A 20,275-nucleotide genomic window follows, 5' to 3' on the forward strand; every position below is an offset into this window, starting at 1 on the left:
GGGAGTACTGGTGAAATTATAGATCTCTGAAGGATTGATATCTATTTTGTCAAATCTGTGGTGAAAGTAGCATGTCCTCTGTACTGTGACTGCCACTGCTCACCTCTCAACCAAACTTGCACAAAATAGAAGCTAGAGGAATAGAGAGAGGGAACAGATCTGAGAAGCATGGCAGAATTGGAAGCAACAAAGGACTCAAGATGAAAAAGGTTACCATCTTCAAAGAGAACTGATGAAATCTGAAGCAGAAAGGGCCAGTTGGCATTGGTAGGCGTTTCTTCACCTGGGAGTTTCCTTTACCAAAGAAACCAAAAGTCCATTCTTGACCCCTATAGAAAATACCATGTATATATAGCCACTCACTGAGACAATTTGGATGGAATAAAAGGTACTCAGGTCTAGAAAGTATTCCTATGACAACTGCCAAATATAGTCAAGAACCCAGGTCTCTTTGGCTTCTACAATGTCTAATATCTAGGGTATTGACTACATCTTTAGCCTTTCATCTAAGTCACCTTCAACAAATCAACTTCACCAGCACAAGATATTAGTGGTATGGGTTTTCCTTTGCAAAGATCTAAGATTTCAATGTACAGAAAGTATCTATGAGTTAACAATTCAATATGGCACCCTCAAAAAGCTAATAAGATGTGAGGGAGCATTAAGAGGAGCATTTGTTGTTGTTGAGTCATGTCTGAGCATTTGTGACACCATTTGGGGTTTCTTTGGCAAAGATACCAGGATGATTTGCCATTTCTTTCCCCATCTCATTATCATTGATAAGGAAACTGAAGCAAGAAGGGTTAAGTGACTTGCCTAGGGTCACATAGCTAGTAAGTGCCAGAGGTCAGATTTGAACTTAGTTCCTCTTGACTTCATACCCACTGTGCCACCTAGCTGTCCTAAGAGGAACATAGTATCAAGAACTAGGGATGCCGATGGTGGTGGTGATGCTGTTGCTGCTACTACTTCTAGCATTTACCTCTTTAAGGTTTGCAAATTTATTTACATATGTGATTTTATGGATTAGTTAGCCAGTCCCTAAGCATTTATTAAGTGCCTATTCCATGCCAGGCACTGAGGATATATGCATATGACAGTCCCTGCCCTCAAGAAGCTTATAACATATAAAGAGAGACAACACATTAAAAAAAAGCTGAAAGTATGTGAAGGATAGTCTGTTAGGGGTCATGATGAAGTTGAGTTGGGAAATTATCTGAAGAGTTATGAGTGTCAGAACTGATTTCATCTTGCTGAATGATGAGTTTCTGGAGATTATGAAATCCAGGAGGTCAGCAGAGTAAGAAATGATGAAATAAATTCCCTGAGTGTCCTCATGAAATGATAGATGATTAGGGAGGATCACAGCAATGATCATTTAATCTCTACTTCCTAATGCAGCTCATCCCACTTTGGGACAGCTTTCAATGTTGAGAAGTTTTTCCTGACTTAAAAACCTTACCTCTCTATCATGAACTTTCTTTCCTAATTCAGTCTGTGGTCAAGCAAAACAAGTCTAATAACTTCCATCTGATACCTCTTTGGACACTTGAAAACAACCATCATATCTCCCCAGACAAAATATCCCAGAATCCTTTAGCCAGTTTTCTCATGGTGTAATCTGAAGGCATGTGTTCAGCAGACTGGTCATCTCTATCTGGATGCCCCTTTAGCCTATCAGTATTCTTTCAAAAAATATGGTGCTCAGAACTTAACATCAGCTGCCATGATGCACTGTTGACTTGATTGAGTTCATAGTTCATATCTTGGGTTTCAACTGTTTAATAAACTGTTTATTAAAAGCTAAATTTATTTATAAATATTATATAAAATTTATATCATATTAAATATAAATATAACATATTAATAGAAAATACATTAAAATTCTATCAAGTTTATTAAAAACTAAAATGTTTGTTATTTTTATGGAAAGATTTTGCATAATCAGTGAAAATGAAATGAGTAAAATTAAAGTAAGAAAAGTATATCATCACTCTTGAAAATATGAAATCTAAAATGTATATGGAATTGACCTAAATTAGTTATATCCAGAGCCATTCTCTAATAAATTATCAGGAAATTTTTTCATAAGAATAATTGAAAAGTGGAGATGATCACATGAAAATTTACTCCAAATTCCTAACAAAAGTAATGTGAATTAAAACAACTCTGAGATTGTTTTAATCATACCATGCAAAGTGGAAAAAGATTAAAAAGTGGAAATATTTGGTGTTGAAGGGGTTGTAGGAAGAAAATTTAAGAGTTATATAAGAAAAGTGCCTAAACCATCAATGTCTGTGATCCAGTGATCTCAATACTGCATATATATGCCCAAGATATCAAAGACAGAATCAAAGTTGCAACATATATTCAAATATTAATTATACCACCCTTTGTAAAAACAAAACAATGGATTGGCTGAGGAAACACTCTTCCTCTGCAACAGTCACTTCCAGTTGATCCAGTGGCTCTTGAGAGAAATCTTTATTTAATAAGGCCTCTTCATACTTATTTGGAAAGGTTTTGATTGATTTGATTCCACTGAGATGCATTCCCACCTGGTTACGGTTCTAAGGGATGGCCATTCATCATTTACTCTAGGTGTGGTGGGGGTAATTTGATTGATTTACTCAACAAACCCCCCCCTCACCTGTACATAAATCAATACATTGGTTTATCATTAGTCTCCTCTGAGCTTTGTTAGTATGGATTTACCCCCTAATAAAGCCTGTTCAACCCTGGGAAAACTGGCAAATTTTTCTTACATCATAAATCTGAGAACCACACACTAAGTCCATGAGGACACCATCAGAAGATATACATCCATTCTGGTCTAGCCAGAAACTATTATACCAACATTACTACCCTCCCAAATGGAAAAATCATATTCTGGTTTCCCCAATGTGGTTGTCTTTCTTCAGTCCTAAGGTACATCTTACATTCTTCACAATCTTCCACAAATTAACATGGACCAGCCATCACACCTACCTGTTCTTTCAGAATTCTGGGGTACAATTCATATTATCTTGGTGACTTGAATTCATAAGAAAACTAGGTGCTTTCTTATTTTCTCTCATCTCATCTTGGGAATCAACTTCCTGTTAATCAACTTTATTCTGTTCTTACCAGTCCAAAAAGTATTCTCCTTGACTGAAAAAACAGTAAGCATTGAGTAGTCCTACCTTCGTAATCATTATCATCTCATCCAACCCCAATAATAGTCGTATTCCTTTGATTTTTCTCTTTTCCCCAGCATATCTATAAAGCACACCGTTTTTATTGTCATTAACATTCATTTCAGCACCAGCTCATTTCTGAGCTTTGATGTTCATTACCCTGTTCTTGTAGACTTGGCCAGGTCTTTGTCTTAATCCTTTATCATCTGCCTTTACATCTACATTCTGTATCACTCTTTCAAAAATTTAAGTTGGTCAAAGGACTCCCAATGTTTCTAAGAACTCCGTTTTCCTCTTCATCAGCTTTTTGCTCTTTGTATCTTTAGAATTTCACTCTTGAGAATATCTCTTCTCATCTGACTTGCTATGTAGAACTTTAGGATCCTTCCTACTTTTCTCTTAACCTTTCGGAATCTGCTCTCCAAATATCTCAGTCCATGTCAGATGATGTTTGTTTAACTTTCCTCTTTCCCTACCACAAATTATAAGATGATGTGGTCCCTTTCCCCCAAGGTTTCCATCATTTTTACTTCTGCACTCAGCTCTTGCCTTATTGCTTAGAATCATATGCAAAAAAGCAGTCTCCTCATACTTCCTCTGCCTTTTATAGGATGAAATTATCATTAGTGCAAGTCAAGAAATTATTAGTTGCTCTCCTTGAGAGAGATTCAATACATCCAAATAATGAAGTCACTAATGACTACATTACATCACATATCAGATAATTTAACAACAGGTGACTTTGCACAGCCCCCCCCCCCCACTTAAATCTCTCCCCCAATTTCTCATCTATTTCCTCCTTTTGTCCCCATGGTCTATAGTATACTGTAATAACAATGTCACTGAGATCGAGTGGATAAGGTTAAATCTGACTTTTTGAAAACCTAGGTTCAACCTTCCCATGCCATAAGAAAGCCTTGGAACCTCTTTGAACCTCAGTTTCTCATCAGTAAAATCAGCCTAAAAACAGCTCTAGTATCTACCTCATCGGTTTGTTGCAAAACCTAAGTAAAATAATTCATGTAAAGAGTTTTGTAAATTTTAAACCCTCTATAATCAGTTATTCTTATTGTTACTTTTCATTTGTCGCTCTTTACCTAAGTGCTTAGGGCAGCTAGGTAGTGCAGAGGACAGAGGTCCAGTCTGGAGTCAGGAAAACCTGAGTTCTAAATCCAACCTCAAATACTTATGAGCTGCGTAAACCCAGGCAAGTCCCTTAATTCTATTTGTCTCCATTTCCCCATCTGTAAAATGAACTGGAGAAGGAAATGGCAAACCCCTCCAGTATCTTTGCCAAGAAAACCCAAATGAGATCACAGAGTCAGACACAATTGAAACAACTCAACTACATCACCTAAGTGCTTTCCACCATTACCCCCATCATGTTTTTGCAGAAACACCAGATGTGGTTATTGTCTTCCATTGCAAGGGAAAGATGATAACTTTTCTACTTGGAGGTTATAAGTGGTATGTGTGTGTATGTGTCTGTGTGTGTGTGTCTATATATCTTGTACAGTTCATAGAGTTGGGAAATAATCTAGGCCAATCTCCTTATTTTATAGGGGAGGAAACTAAGGCTCCCAGAGAAGGTGATTTTCCTGAAGTCACACATTCAGGGAGCTAGGATTCAAAGCCAGGTCTCTATAATGCCAGGTTGAGTTCTCTTTCCACTATACTGTACTACCTCAGAGTTTAGCGTTCTTAGCAAAATGATGTCATTGACCCCTGGGAGCCATCTCCAGTCATCGTGATCTATTCTCACCCCTGGAGCCAGATGGCTCTGGAGGAGAAAGTGAAGCTGGTAACTTTGCACAGCCCTGCCTCACTTCAATCCAATTTACTTGCACATCATGGCATCTCCTTCCTGATGTCATTCTCTTTGAGAATGAAGGACAGACAACACTGACCCCCTGATCTAGCTCTGTTGGTCACCAGGACTGCCTCTCCAGAAGGGGCTGAGTCATGAGGAGGATGGAAAGCTAGTCTCTAGGCTTCATGAAATCTACCATTTGGACAGACAGGCCTTATTCCAGATTGGAGGATGTTAGGTTGCCCTGAGTTACAAAAATCCAGCACTATCCCGGCTTCTAGTTCCTGCTCTAACCTCAGGAGTCACAGCTCCTCAGTAGGCAGTGCCAGACTGTCTGTGATTTCACAGCATCACCAATACTTGTCCCCCATACATGTGTGCATGTGTCCTACATGGGCTTTGTGGCAAACACCTCGGATTTCTATAGCATAACCTGGATCAACACAAACACAAGAGGAGAAGACCCACTGCTAAACGTTGGATGCATCCTAACTTCTGCCAGGCACTTGTTCATCTGGTTCATTAAAGGAGTATTATTACACCATAAGAAATGACAACATGGATAGTTTCAAATAAAACTGGGAAGACTCACGAACCGATGTAGAGTGAAATAAGCAGAAACAGGAAAACAATTCATACAACAACGTTATAAAGAAAAAACAACATTGAAAGACTTGAGTGCTTGGGTCAATGCAATAAAGAACCATGACCCCCAGAGAACTGAAGATGAAGCATGCGGATTGAGTGGTGCTCAGGAGGCAGAATGAGATAGACATTTTGGAACATGATCAATGCAAGGATTTGCTTGCCTATGAATATTTCTTACAAGGATTTTGCTTGTTTGTTTTTCAATTAGGGAGGGGAAGAGGTAGAAGGGAGAGAAAAAATGTCTCAGTTGTAAAAAATGAATTTTTTTTCAAAAAGCAGATGTTACTGTCACAGAGGCAAGAAGCTTCTTTGAAAAAAAGAAAAAAAAAACAACCAAGAAATTGTTCCCTTGTATACCCTAACCCCAGATGGGGAGAGAAAACGTGGCCAAGTTGTCTGTATTCCTTGAGCATTTAAGAGCTAAACCTGCCTGATTTATTGATGTAAGTTTCTTAGACCTGGGAAATGAGACAAAGAATAATTCAATTCAATTCAATAAACATTTATTGAGCGTCTACTGTGTTGCCCGGCAGTGCTGGGAGATACAAAGATGAATTAGACTCCATCCCTGCCCATTCCTGAGCAGCAAGAGGTCCAGGAGAGGAGAGGAGATAAAGGTGGATAACTATAATACAAAGTAAAATGTATTAAGCATAGAATAAAGGGCTATAAAAGTTCAGAGGTTAGATAGATCACTTCTGGCTGGGAGGTCTTAGAAAGACTTCATAAAGGAAGTGGTGTTTGAAATGTGTTATGGAAGACAGATGGGATTTCCACTGGCAGAGATGTAGTGAAGAGGGCTTTCTGCACATAAGGGGAACCGCATTAACAATGCCATGGAAGAAGAAGAAAGGAATGGAATGAGGGAGGGAAGGAAGAAGGAAGAAAGCATTTATTAAACACTTACTATAAGTAAAGCACAGTGCTAAGCAATGGAGATATAAAAAGAAAAACAAGGCAGCCTCTGCTTTCAACGTGCTCACATCCTAACAGGAAAGAAAACACTCAGAAGAGGTTTTCCCACCAAGTCAGATGGAAGGACCCCGTGGTCCTTGGGATGCAGCAGCAAAGCAGATGGTGATGAATCTTCTTTATTGCTGTTTCCACTAATAAAACCATATGCATTTCTGATGTTCTGTTGCTCAGTCGTTCAGCAGTTTGACAGTGCCGAGGGCTCCCTTTTCCAGATTTTGGGTCACTGTGACTAGTGAGGAGAATAAAGCAGAATCAAAGCTGCAATGAACATAAAGACCACAGCTTTATAAAGGAAAGAAACTTTAAATGGTAATGATACTGAGATAAAAAATATTAGACAACATTAACACAAGCACTAAAAAAACACACCTGTTATTTCTTTAAAAAATAACATAAAATTGCTGGTTGTAACAGTGGTAATCACTGTCTTGGCTGAACAGTGTAAGGGGCATAGGTATATTCCTTTGAGAAACTACATTTCCCATGAGCCTATGTGATAATTTAGCTGTCTTCATCCTCCCCTCTCCCCATACTCTTCTTTTCCACCCACCACCAAAACCCACATACACTGATCTATTATGATAGTCTAGAGAATGAAGGTTAGGGGCAAGAAGGGTGAATGTTATGAAAAAGGGGACAAAGGCATAGCGGCAATGGGAAGAAACAGTCCTGTAGTAGCTTGTAGTGATATAACAGGAAGGTCTGAACTCCACCAGCCTGCAATGCTTTGTGGAGCAGATACAAATTAAAGTTGAATGGCAGAGGTGGGCATTACTCAGAGCCATGGGGCCAGTGGGTGAGGCCAATGGCTTGGGGCACTTGGTCTATGGTGACCAGTGTTCTTTGCTTGTCCAGCCAAAAGTTAAAGAGAGCCTAGACTAGGCAGAGCAGCCCAGGCTTCAAGCTCTAGGTGTCCATAAATTAATTGCCTGTGTCCTTCTCTAGTTATGTATATTAAAAGCCCTTAATCCAGAGTGCCAGAGAAGACAAAGCTGCTGTTACAAATACTAATCTAACACACTCACCAAACACCCTGCTATGAGTGACTTGTCAGTGCACTGTTCCTGCTGTGAAGTCAGGCAGCTTCAGAGACCAGAATTCCCCTAGAGAAAAATGGTATAGGGAGGCGCTAGTCATTTGGGAAATGGGTGCTGGTAATTTTCCTGCTTGATTTAACCCTCGGTTACATAATAAATAAATAACCCTCAGTTATTTATTTCAAGCAAATGTCCTCTGGTGGGTCTGCTAAAAGGAATATAGGTGAGGGGCTCGTGAGCTGTATGTTTTTAAGTAGATGCTCACAGAATACAGGCTGTGAACCTGGGGGCTTTCAGAGGACCCAAATCAAAGGAGTATCCAGCCTATGATTATTTGGGAGATAATACATTTCCCAATTATAGTACATAATACATGGAGGTTCTATTCTAAGTATGGTAGGGTTTTTCTGATACGTGTTTAAAAAAAAACCCCCAGTAATTATGTATCTGTTATTTTCTTAGATACTCATATTACAGATCAATCTCCCCAATTTACAGAGGAGAAAACTCAGAGACAAAGAAGTGAAATCATTTGCCCATGGAAACACACCTGATTAGTTAGGGACAGAGCTGGGGTCAGTACCCAGATCTTAGTTCAAACTAAGTTCTACTAGCCCATTTCTGTATTCTTTCCACTATCAGAAGAGATGACAGGATCATAGACTTATAACTGGAAGAGATCTTAAAGGCTAGCTAGTTCCACTCCCTCATTTTACAGATGTCAAAACTGATATGGTAAATGACTTACTTGCCTAAGATCAACAGGTAACAAATAACCTCAAATCAACCCTCAATCCACTGTACTACCTTATTCCCCAGAAAAGGTTGTTGGGTCTTATTTCCCATATAGAACACTACTAGGAGGCATGGGACCAGAAGCAGAAATAAGTGGCTTAGGCTCGCCCTTGATCTAGGGTGACCATTGTTCTTTACTTCTCACCAAAAATGAAGGAGGAGGGGGCGTTAGGTGGTATAGTGGATAAAGCACCAGCCCTGAAGCTAGGAGGACCTGAGATCAGACTCAGACACTTAATTGCTATGTGACCCTGGGCAAGTCACTTAACCCTAATTGCCTCCAAAAAAAATGGAGGAAAGGACTTAGAGGCTATAATGGCCCTTCTTCTTACTCAACCTCACTTTAATATAGTGAGATTTTTTTAAAGGCAGAGAGCCCTGGCCTCTTCCTTGAAAACAGGAAAGAAAAATAAAACTTTAAGGAAAGAATTTCCTTCAAGACTTTGTGAAGGTATCTGTTTAAGCTCATATGTGTGTTTAGGAAAGACAAAGATAGGAGGGAGGAGAAAGCCTGCCAACATTTTTCTGAGTTTTTTCCTCCTCGCTAGGTTTTGGAGGTGGCATGGGATAGTATAAGGTGGACTGGATTTTGAATCAGACAACCCAAGTTCAAATTTATTTGTCTTGACATGGCCCTTGTTATAATGCATAGATTTAGTCTAGGAAATGGGATGAGAGGCCCTGAGGAGGCTGCCAGACAATATATATAGTGGAAAGAACCCTAGATTTGAAATTAGATGTGGTTTAAAATCCTGGCTTACCATCTTGGTGGCCTTGGGAAAGGCCTCTGGTCGCTGCTCCCTGGAAGTTACCACCGACTTCGCCTTTCCACTGAGGTGTTGCTGCCATCTCCTCCAGTTTCTGCTTCTTAGTAGTTGACGCCAATTATATCTAGTACTACTTGAAACAGTAGTCCTATGGACTCACTTTTGCGCCTCAGCTTCCAAGATTATCTTGGTCTTTTCATACCTCCATAGCCAAACTGCCTCTTGATTATTTACACCTTCTGTCGTTTAAAATCCAGGTCCCATAACATCACTTTTCACACCAAAGTGCTATGTCAAGTGAGATCCCACCATGCCTGGGTCCAGAATATTAGGTAATGCAGGGAGACCATAGCCTATCAATGTCTCCTTTCCTTTTCCCCCTCTTAACTGGACATTCCCCCACTTCTGACCCAGAGCTGCAACCCATTGGGTATCCCATCTCCCATTCCAAAAAGTCATGGGCTGGGCTTCTCGAGCTCTACCCTATGAGGCAGGACATGACCACTTACAGTGCTTGGATACTCAGGGTCAGCAAGTATAATCACTGAGATTGAGGCCTACCAGACCTTACCGTTTGACCTGCCACTGGATCTTCCTATATGTGTTTTATCTCTTAAATAGAATGTGAGCTCCTTCAGAGTAGAAACCATCTCTATTTTCTATTTCTAACTCTGTTACTTAGCATAGCACTTGACACATTGTAAGCACTTAGATGTCCTTTTCATTCTTTCAGGTGCCTGATTATGTGAATATCTCTTTTTTGGGGTCACCCCAACTCTATTTTTCTCTCTAGGTCAGCTTATAATATGTCTGTGGAGTTTTTTTAAGTCAGCACCTCTTACTGAGTGTTTTTTGGGTTTAGGGAGATACTTCAATTTTTTTACTCATTTGCCTTTCAGGTTCCCACATTTAAAAAAGGAGTTGGGGGGGAAAGTGAATTCAAGTCTTTCTAGTGCAAATGACTATACTGAGGGAAGAAAGATTTACACTAAGGGAGAACGGAGCATTTTGAATTGTAATTCCAATCACATACATAGCTATCAAATACAATGAAGCTTTTCAAAATGTTACAGTCCAAGAATATTACCCCAAAACACTCTTCTCCCTTAAAAGGTTACTAACCCTTGGACTTCGGGATCCCTAGGGTCCCTTTCAGCTTTAAGATTCTATAACAGTTTCTTCTCTGGTCTCACCCATTCTACCTGTTGAAAAGAGAAGAAAAGGGGAGGGAAGAAGAATTTGTTAAGAGCCTACTCTATGACAATGTTTTACATTTCATCTGTGGAAACCACGCTGACTTCAATAATCCCGTTCTCATTTGGAAAGAGATCCACTCTTCCAGCACATGGCAAAATGGGGGAAAAAACAAAAGCTTCCTTACGTAGGTGGCTGGCTTCTCTGGAGTGTTCTTTATGATAGAGGCCAGGTAGTTATTTCTATCATAAAAAGTCTTTATGGACTTGCAAAGGCCGGACTCTTTAAAGTCCACTCACTCAATTTGACACATATGCTTAAGACTATGTCATTTTAACATAGAGAAGGTCTCTTTCACTGTCCTCCTCTGAACATGGAATTACAGTCTAACAGTTGGAGGAAACCTCAGAGATCATCCTAGTACAACCCCCTGCCCTGAGCAGGAATACTCTCCATATTTTCTCTGAAAGGTGTTATCTAATTTCTCCTGGAATAGCAGCATGATATTAAAATAATTAAATAATTAGGGGAAAATTTTAAAGCACTGAATTGGGAGTGAAATGGCTTGAGTTTTGCTACTTTAGGTGATCTTGGACAAGAAGGCCACTTTGGTTTGCTGGGCCTCCGTTTCCTTACATATGAAATGAAAAGGCTGGATTTGAGTATGGTCCCTTCCAACTATAAATATTCTATGATTCTACTTTCAAAGATAAGAAGCTTGCTACCTTACAAAGCAGCCTACAATAGTCAATTGAGCAAAAGCCCACAGACGATGAAAACAGTAAAGTTACATAGTAAGAAGGGTCCTCAGAGCTCTTGGAGTCCACTATCTTTTTCCTATCTAGTCCAACACCTACCTGAGGTATTAATCGCCTTGACAATATCCCTGGCTAGTAGTCATCCACACTCTGCTTAAGAACCGTGGCTGCCACACACAAAAAATAATAATAATAATAATAATTTTGTTTACATATGTATGAATAAATATATGTGTGTATATATGTGTGTATACATATGCACACACACATGTATGTGTATATATACATATCTTTAGGACAAATGCCTCAAAGTGGAATGTCTGGGTCAAATGGTATGGCCATTTAATCATTTTCTTTGCATAATTTCAAATTAAGCAATTATAACAGGGAAAGACTGCATTCTTGCACACATGACATCTAAGTGTAACTCTCTCTGGCTGACTTCAGATTAGATATATTATCTTGGAACTGAATGACAAGCAAAAAAGACAAGAGGGTTAGGTACCAAGAGTTGCTAAGGTCCAGGACCATGGACAGAGCAGAGCCCACTGGATGTGGGTACAAGGCAAATCAGGTGGTTAAAAGAGAAACAGCTCTCAGAAGTCAGAATAGGTAGGAAGGCAGGTTAGGAATCTTGACCAGGAGCATCAATCAATACAAAGTACTAGCAAAGAGAAGACTCTGAGGTGTCTCTGAAGCAGTTTCTAGCTTGGCCAGGAAATTCTTTTATACTTCCTACCTGAATGTGAACAATCCTCAGCCCACAGATATGGGCCAGTAAATGATAATGCCTGGGTGGAAGGGAGACCAATGAGTTCCCTCACTCTCTTAACTGGTGAAGGTTGGATTTAGGCAGCTGTAAGAACAGTTTCAACATGAAACTAAGGAGTTGGGTCTGAGGGAAAACTTTGCCAGGGAGCAACCTTGGACTGGGAGCAGAAGGAGCGGGACTAGAGATGCCAGGCCCAGAAGAGGTGGATCAATGTTTTAAGTCCAAGTGAAGCTACTTAAATGTCATAATACTGGTTTTGAATCTATAACTCACCTTATCTGGAGAAAGCCTGTACCTGCAAGTCCCTCCAGTGTAGCACTGCTGTTTTGCACACCTTAAACAGTCAACTGTAAAGTGCAATGCTAGGTAGTTCACTTCAACAGATATTGAAGGGGAAATAGCTGTGACTCCAAGAAACTCATGTTTGGAGATGTGCTTCCTGAGCTCCCAGGTAGGGGCAGCAGAAAGTAAGCACATGCCATGAACAGGCTGGGGAGATTTTGAAGAGAAGGCTTCACTGAGTTTCCTGTTTCGTTGCATTCTCTGTTCAGATCTTTCCTCCAATGAAGGGGTTCTTAACCTAGGTCAATGAACTTGTTAGTTCATTTGTTTTTTTAATTTCACAGGGTCATTGTGAGGATCAAATGACTTAATGCACGTAAAATGCTTTGCAAACTTTAAAACACAAGACAGAGTGTTCCAAAAGTCAGTGCAGTTTTGAGCCATGTTTTCAAACTTAAACTACAATAATAAGCTTTAAACTGCAATAAGACTTTTGGAACACCCTGTGTAGATCCTAGCTGTTATTAATACTTTGATTAACTACATGTCATTAACTTTTGGTTTCCTTTATAATCCTATGTATTTTATTTCATGCATTTAAAAATATTATTCCAAAGTGGCCATTGGCATCATCAGATTGCCAGAGGGGTCTATACCACACAAAAAGGTTAAGAACCTCTGCTCTAATTCAGCTTTAGGGATCATGTGGAGTCTTTTCCCCAGTGGGAAGGTGAGAGAGGAACTCAATTACATTGACAACCATCTAAGGGGCAGCTGTGGTATTACAACACTGGATTCTAGAGTCAGGAAACCCGAGTTCAAATATCAGTTCTAATAACTAGCCAAGGCAGTTTAAGGCAAGGTGCTTAATCTCTCTTACTCTCAGTTTTCTCATCTATAAAATGGACTCATAAAACTCCCATTGCCTGCTTCATAGGGCTGTTCTGGGGAGGAAAAGCAATAATAGATGAAAAGAGCTTTGTAAAGCATGAAGCAAGACAGAAATGTAGGCTATAATGACTGTTAACTCTCAGCCCATGTCAATGCCGACACATTTATTGATGAAACAGTCCTCTCCCTTGGCAAGGCACATTTACCATTTTCAATGTTCCTTCTCATTTGCAGTCTCCATTTGCTCTCATATCAGCCCTGGAAGGTGGGGAGAGCACAAATTATCTTCCTCATTCTACAGAGGGCATTGAAAAGGAGGTCAGTGTCAAGTCAACAAGCACTTGTTAAGTGCCTACTATGTGCAAGGCACTGGGCTAAGAATTGAGGCCCAGAAAAGTAAATGACTTGACCAAGGTAAAAATTAATTTGTGCTGAAAACTCAAAGTCACAAGTCATATGTCAACATAACCTCAAGTTCAAATTCAGTTCCTTCAGTGTCTAGCACAGTGCCTGGTAAATAGTAAGCATCTAATAATGCTTGATTAATTAATGGAGACTCTATAAGGCATGGGCACTCAGACATTTAATAAATATTTCTTGACTGATTAATTGAAGGATACTCTGTAAGGCATGGGCACTCAGGCACTGACGGAGTCCTAAGAAATCAACTCAGAAGTCACAGGTATAGGAAATTTAGAAGCAGTAGACCCAGGTTCAAATCTCTGCTCTCCTACCTTCTCCTACTACCTGTATGATCTTGGAAATCTAATTTTTCTGTAGCACAGTTCCTCATCTGTAAATTGAGGGGGGTGGATTAGTTGGCCTCAGAGGTCCCTTCAAACTCTAAATCTATGATTCTCAAAGTTGCAGAGAAGGAGTGAAAGGAAAAGTTTTCTAACAATTAGAGGTACATGTAAATGTAGGTAAATGTAAAGTGGCAAAAATGAACAAGAGTTGGGGCAGAGCAGTGGTCCTCCTGGAACAACTGGAGAAGACCTGAGGAAAGACTTTGAGGGCAGATGTTTGGCCTGAGTAAGGTGCAAACACCTTCTGGCTATCTGTCAACAAGGCCTGGAAGCAGTTGGGTTGGGAAGTAACCTCAGACTCAGCCACAGGAATTCTCAACTTGTATTTATTGTAGAGGATCAGACATCTGAAAAGGAGAAGATTAAAGGACCTTCTGCTGCCAAGTGCTGCCTAGATGTGGTCCCAGACTGTGCTGAAGTGGAGAAGGAACCAGCACATGCCCAGTGGGTGCAGAAGCAGTGGGGCAGGGATACTGTTAGCTGTGGACACTGACAGGAGAGATGAGTTTCTGGTTTCAGTTCCAGGCCAGAGTGAGATAACTAAAATATATCCACTGGAGAGTCCTCAAGGAGCAAGAGCATAGTGTGGCTGAGGACCTAGCTGTGGCATGGAGGGAGAAAGGCATGCAGAAGTTGGGTCTTGGACAAAGCTCAGAAAATAACAGTAAGAAGGACCTGAGGCCAGAGGCACCATCCTCCAGAACCAGGGACTAGAAGCAATTATAATAATAAGCTGCTAAAAATTAAAATAAAAATGAGTAAGCAAATAAGAAAGAACCCAACCATAGACAGCTGCTATGGGAATAAAGAAGACCTGGGTTCATTTTCAGAGGAGGATACTGAAGCAAAAAAAAAAAAAAAGCCTCTCCTACCCCAAAGAGTAATGTCAAGTGGTCACATGCCCAAAAAGACTTCTTGAAAGAACTTAAAAAGGACTTTAAAAAACAAATAAGACAGATTGAGGAAAATTTTAACAAAAAAAAAGAACAATCCAAGAAAATTACAGAAATCAGTCAACTAGAAAAAGAGATACAGAATCTTAAGGAAGAAAACAATTCTTTAAAAAGTAAAAGTAAGGGGAAGTGAATGACATAAGACACTAAGAAATAATAAAATAAAATAAAAAGAATGTAAAAATAGAAGAGAATGTGAAACATTTCATAAGAAAAACAACTGATCTGGAGAACCAGCTAAGAAGAGAAAACATAAGAATTATCAGACCACCTGAAAGCTATGCTCAAAAAAAGAATCTTGATACAATATTACAAAAATAATTAAAGAAAATTGCCCTGAAGTTTTAGAACAAGAAGGGGAAAGCAGAAATAGGAAAAAACCCACTGATCACCACCTGAAAGAGATCCCAGGATGAAAACCTACAGGAATATCATAACCAAATTTCAAAACACCCAGGTTAAAGAGAAAATATTACAAACAACAAGAAAAAAAAACAATTCAAATACTATGGAGTATTTACACAAAACCTAATAGGTACTATACCAAAAAACCGTAGGTCTTAGAACACTATATATTGAAAAGCAAAAGAATTGGGGTTACAGCTAAAATTAACTTATCCAGCAAAGTTAAATATAATACTGAATGAAAAAAAAATTGATATTCAATGAATTGACAGACTTTCAGGTTTTTGTCACAAAGACCAGAACTTAATGGAAAATTTAACATATAAGATCCAGGAGAAATATAAAGTAAACTTCAAAGATCAATTACAAAAGATTCAATAATGTCAAACTGTTTACTTTTTATATGCGGAAATGTAAGCCACATTCTTAAGACTGTCGTTAGTAATTGGGTAGTTTGAAAGAAAGCCTGGGGATAAGCTGAGTATGATGTGGTGATTCTTACAAGCAAAACTGTGTAGGAAAAGGTTAAAAGAGCGATTATCTCCTGCAAATGAGGTGTGAGAGGAAGAACTGACAGGGAGTAATCAGGTGGGTGTGAGGGCAAGCAAAGTAGGATCTTTTTACTATTTATACCAAGAAGTATAATAAAGTATACCATTTTGTTTATTCCAAGAAATATAATGCCTCTGAATAATGTGATTAAGGGGGATCTTTCCCACCCACTGATGGGCCTGCCCACTGAGGGAAACTTGATTAGAGGAGTTGTTTTGTAGGAGGGTCCCAAGTACCTTTTGTTTTTTCCACTGAGGCACTGGATCAGAGTGTCTCGCCCTCTTGAGGGTAAGGTTTTACTTTGGGGCTTACTGACTAAAAGTGTTTGTTTGGCCAGATGAAGACTCTGGGAAGCCACTAAGGAGCCTCCCTGACTTGGAAAACCCAGATGTTAGTGCTTCCCTCTCTGGCAATTATGGTCAGACAGTTGGACCTGTCTGTTGAATTGTAATGTATGTATTGATTATGGTCAGACAGTGGAAGCCATGTCTGTTGATCTTTGATTTCTCTGTATTCTCTGAAGTTCAGGGTGCTTTTTCCCCTGAACTAACTGAATGACACATGTGCTTAATTAAAGTGATTGTTAACCCCTCAAAAGTTGCCTTGCCTTTTAAAGAAGCAGATCAAAGAATCTGTGATAGCAGGCTCCCCTGTGTATACTGGGGTGCTTACTGTTACAACGGGGGTGGAGGGCTGGTAGTGCTGGAACCCTACTGTCTTCAGGTCTGGGTTTAAAAGGGAACAACACACATATCTAGAAGGGCATAAAAATCTTCTAAATTTATAAAGAAATAAGAGAATGAGGGAACAGAATGAGTGGGCAGCACTTAGAAGGGTGTGTAGAGTAAGATTTAGGAGGGTGAAGGGAGTAAAAAAGAGACTCTTAGAGGAGCAGATAGAACAAGGAAAAGAAGGGTTAGGGAAGAACATAAGGGAGAGATTTTTTAAAAGGGTATGGAATGGGGAAGTAATGGTTAGAAGTAAACTAGAGGAGGGACGGGGTAAAAAGAGAGGCTGAAAAGGACAATAGTGAGGAAAAATAGGATGGAAAGGAATATTCAAATAGTAATTATAGCTTTGAATGTGAATGGGATGAATTCACCCATAAAATGGAATAGATAAGAGAATGGATTAAAAATCAGAATCTGACAATCTACTGCTTACAAGAAACACATTTTAAAATGTGCTGGAGTAGTAAAAAAAAAGGGAGAGGGGGCTGGAGTAAAATGTATTATGCCTCAGCTGATGCACCAAAAAAAAAAAACAGGAGTAGCAATCATATTAGACAAAATCAAAACCAAAATAGATTTAATTAAAAGAGATAAACAGGGAAACTACATTATGATAAAAGGTACCATAGACAATGAAGCAATATCAATACTAAACTTATATGCACGAAATATCATAGCATCTAAATTTTTAAAAGACAAGTTAGATGAATTATAGGTAAAAATAGATAGCAGTATTATAATAGTAGAGGACTTTAATCTTCTCTCAGAACTAGACAACTCTAATCAAAAAATTAATAATTAAAAAATTAAGGCAGTGAATAAAATTTTAGATAAGCTAGATATAATATCTGAAAAGAACTGAATGGAAATAGAAAGGACTATACCTTTTTCTCAGTGGTACATGGGACCTTTACAAAGACTGACCATATATTAGGGCAAAAACATGTTATAGACAAAAGTAGAAAAGCAAAATATTCAACACTCCTATACAGACTACAATGCAATAAAAATTATATTTATTTTATACAGGACCATGGAAACATAGAAAAAATGAAAAATTAGTAAACTAATCTTTAAAAATTTATGGATTAAAGAACAAATAATAGAAACAATCAATAATTCCATTAAAGAAAATGAAAGTAATGAGATAATATATCAAAACCTATGGTATACAGCAAAAGCAGTAATCAAAGAAAACTTTGTATCTTTAAATGCTTATATGAATAAAAAGGAGAAAGACCAATGAACAGGATATGCAATTTTTAAAAACTAGAAAAAGAACAAATAAAAATCCCCAATTAAACAGTAAATTGGAAATCCTAAAAATTAAAGGTGAAATTAATAAAACTGATGATAAGAAAACCATTGAATTAATAAATAAAACTAGGAATTAGTATTATGAAAAAAATCTATAAAACTGGTTAGTATGATTTTTAAAGAGAGAAGAAAACCAACTTAAACCTCTAAAGAAGATGAAATCAAAGTAATTATAATGAGTTATTTGCCCAATTTTGTGTCAATAAATTTAACAACTTAAATGAAATGGAAGAATATTTACAAAAGTACAAACTGCCTAAATTAGCAAAAGAGGAAATAGAATATCTAAACAGATCTATTTTAGAAAAAGAAATTGAACATTGAAAGAAATGAGTTTCCTCAAAAAAAAAAAAAAGGCACCAGGACTAGACAGATTTACAAGTGAGTTCTATCAAACATTTAAAGACCAAATGATTCCAGTATTAAATAAACTATCTGGAATAATAGGCAAAGTGCCAAACTCCTTTTATGAAACAAATATGATACAGATACCTAAACCAGGAAAAGTAAAAACAGAGAAAGAAAATTGTGGACTGATTTCATTGAAGAATATGGGTGTAAAAGTCCTAAATAAAACACTAGCTAAAAGACTACAGCAGTATATTACAAAGATTATGTATTACAATCAAGCAGACCATACCAGGAAAGCAGGGATGGTTTAACATAAGGAAAACTATTAACATAATTGATTATATCAATAATAAAAGTAACAAAAATCATATGATAATATCAATAGATGCAGAAAAAGCATCTGATAAAATATAACATTCATTTCTATTATAAACCACTTGAAATTACAGGCATAAATAGACTTTTCCTTAAACTGATAAGAAGCATTTACCTAAAACCATTGGCAAGCATTATTTGTAATAGAGATAAGTTAGAAGCTATTCCTACTGGGTGTGATCAGGTGTGAAACAAGGATGCCTACTGTCACCAAGATTATCCAATATTATATTGGAAATTCTAGCAATAAGAGAAGAAAAAGAAATAGGAGGAATCAGAATAGAGAATGAGGTAATAAAACTATCTCTTTTTGGCAGAAGATAAGATGATATACTTGGAAAATCTTAAAGACTCAACTAAAAAGTTCATCGAAATAATTAATAATTTCAGCAAAGTAGAAGGATATAAAGTAAACCCACAGAAATCATCAGCATTCTTACATATCACCAACAGGATCTTGTGGAAGGAGACAGCCAGAGATATACCTTTTAAAATAACTCTAGACAATATAAAGTACCTGGGAATACCCTTACCAAAACAAACTCAGGATCTGTATAAAAAAAAAAACAACATAAAAAACATTGTACACAAAATCAGATTTAAATAAATGGAGAGAAATATTTATGGTTCATGGAAAGACAGGGCCAATATAAAAAAAATGACAATTTTACCAAAATTAATCTATATATTCAATGCTATCCTGATTAAATTACCATAATAATAAAAATCAATATATAATTAATAATAAAAATAATAACAAAGCTCATTTGGAAAAACAAAAGGTCAAGAATATCAAAGGAACTAATGGGAAAAAATATAAAGGAAGGAGTTTTCGTAGTACTAGATCTTAAACTGTATTATAAGGCAGTAATTATCAAAACTATTGGGTACTGGATAAGAAATGGAAAGTTAGATCAGTGGAACAGAGTAGACATACAATCTACAGCAGCAAACAAATATAGTAATCTAGGATTTGACAAATGCAAAGACTTAAGTTTGAGAATAAGAATTCGTTATTTAGCAAAAATTGTTGGGAAAGCTGGAAAGCAGTTTGACAGAAATTGGGCATAAACCAGCATCTTATACCATTTATCAACATAAGGTCAAAATAGATACCTGGCCTAGACATTACAAGAAAATTTGAAGAATATATTATCAGACTTTTGAATAGGCAAACAATTTATGAACAAACATGAAATAGTGTTGTGAGATGTAAAATGGATAATTTTGATTACATTAAATTTAAAAGTTTTTGTACAAATAAAACAAATGTAGCCAAGATCATAAGGAAAACAGAAAACTGAGGTGGGGGGGTGGAATTTATAGATAGTTCCTCAGATAAGGTCTCATATCTCAAATATAGAAAGAACTTTGTCAAATCTATAAGAATGCAAATCATTTCCCAACTGATAGTCAAAGGATATGAAGAGACAGTTTCAGATGAAGAAAAAATAAAATTATCTATAGCCATGTGAAAAAATGCTTTAAATCACTGTTGATTAGAGAAATACATATCAAAAGAACTCTGAGGTACCACATGACACCTATCAGATTGGCTAACATGACAAAACAGGAAAATGATAAATGTTAGAGAAGATGTGGGAAAATTGGAACACTAATGCATTGTTGGTGGAGTTGTGAACTGATCCAACCATTCTGGAGAGCAATTTGGAACTACAC

At 37.7% G+C, this 20,275-nt stretch overlaps 1 long non-coding RNA gene across 3 annotated transcripts; it reads right to left on the reverse strand.

The window, feature by feature from the left end:
• Positions 1–6,120: 6,120 nt before the first annotated feature.
• LOC140529431 (uncharacterized) lies at positions 6,121–14,900 on the reverse strand. 3 transcript variants are annotated; one of them, XR_011975547.1, is made up of 3 exons: positions 9,203–14,900; positions 7,635–7,712; positions 6,121–6,867 (listed from the first exon to the last, which is right to left on the reverse strand). It is a non-coding gene; the product is annotated as an uncharacterized lncRNA (long non-coding RNA). The 3 variants fall into 3 exon arrangements; XR_011975548.1 differs by having other exon boundaries at positions 6,121–6,838; positions 7,635–14,900; XR_011975546.1 differs by having other exon boundaries at positions 7,635–14,900.
• Positions 14,901–20,275: the final 5,375 nt, after the last annotated feature.

Source organism: Notamacropus eugenii, chromosome 2 (genome assembly GCF_028372415.1).
Source record: "Notamacropus eugenii isolate mMacEug1 chromosome 2, mMacEug1.pri_v2, whole genome shotgun sequence".
NCBI lineage: Eukaryota > Metazoa > Chordata > Mammalia > Diprotodontia > Macropodidae > Notamacropus > Notamacropus eugenii.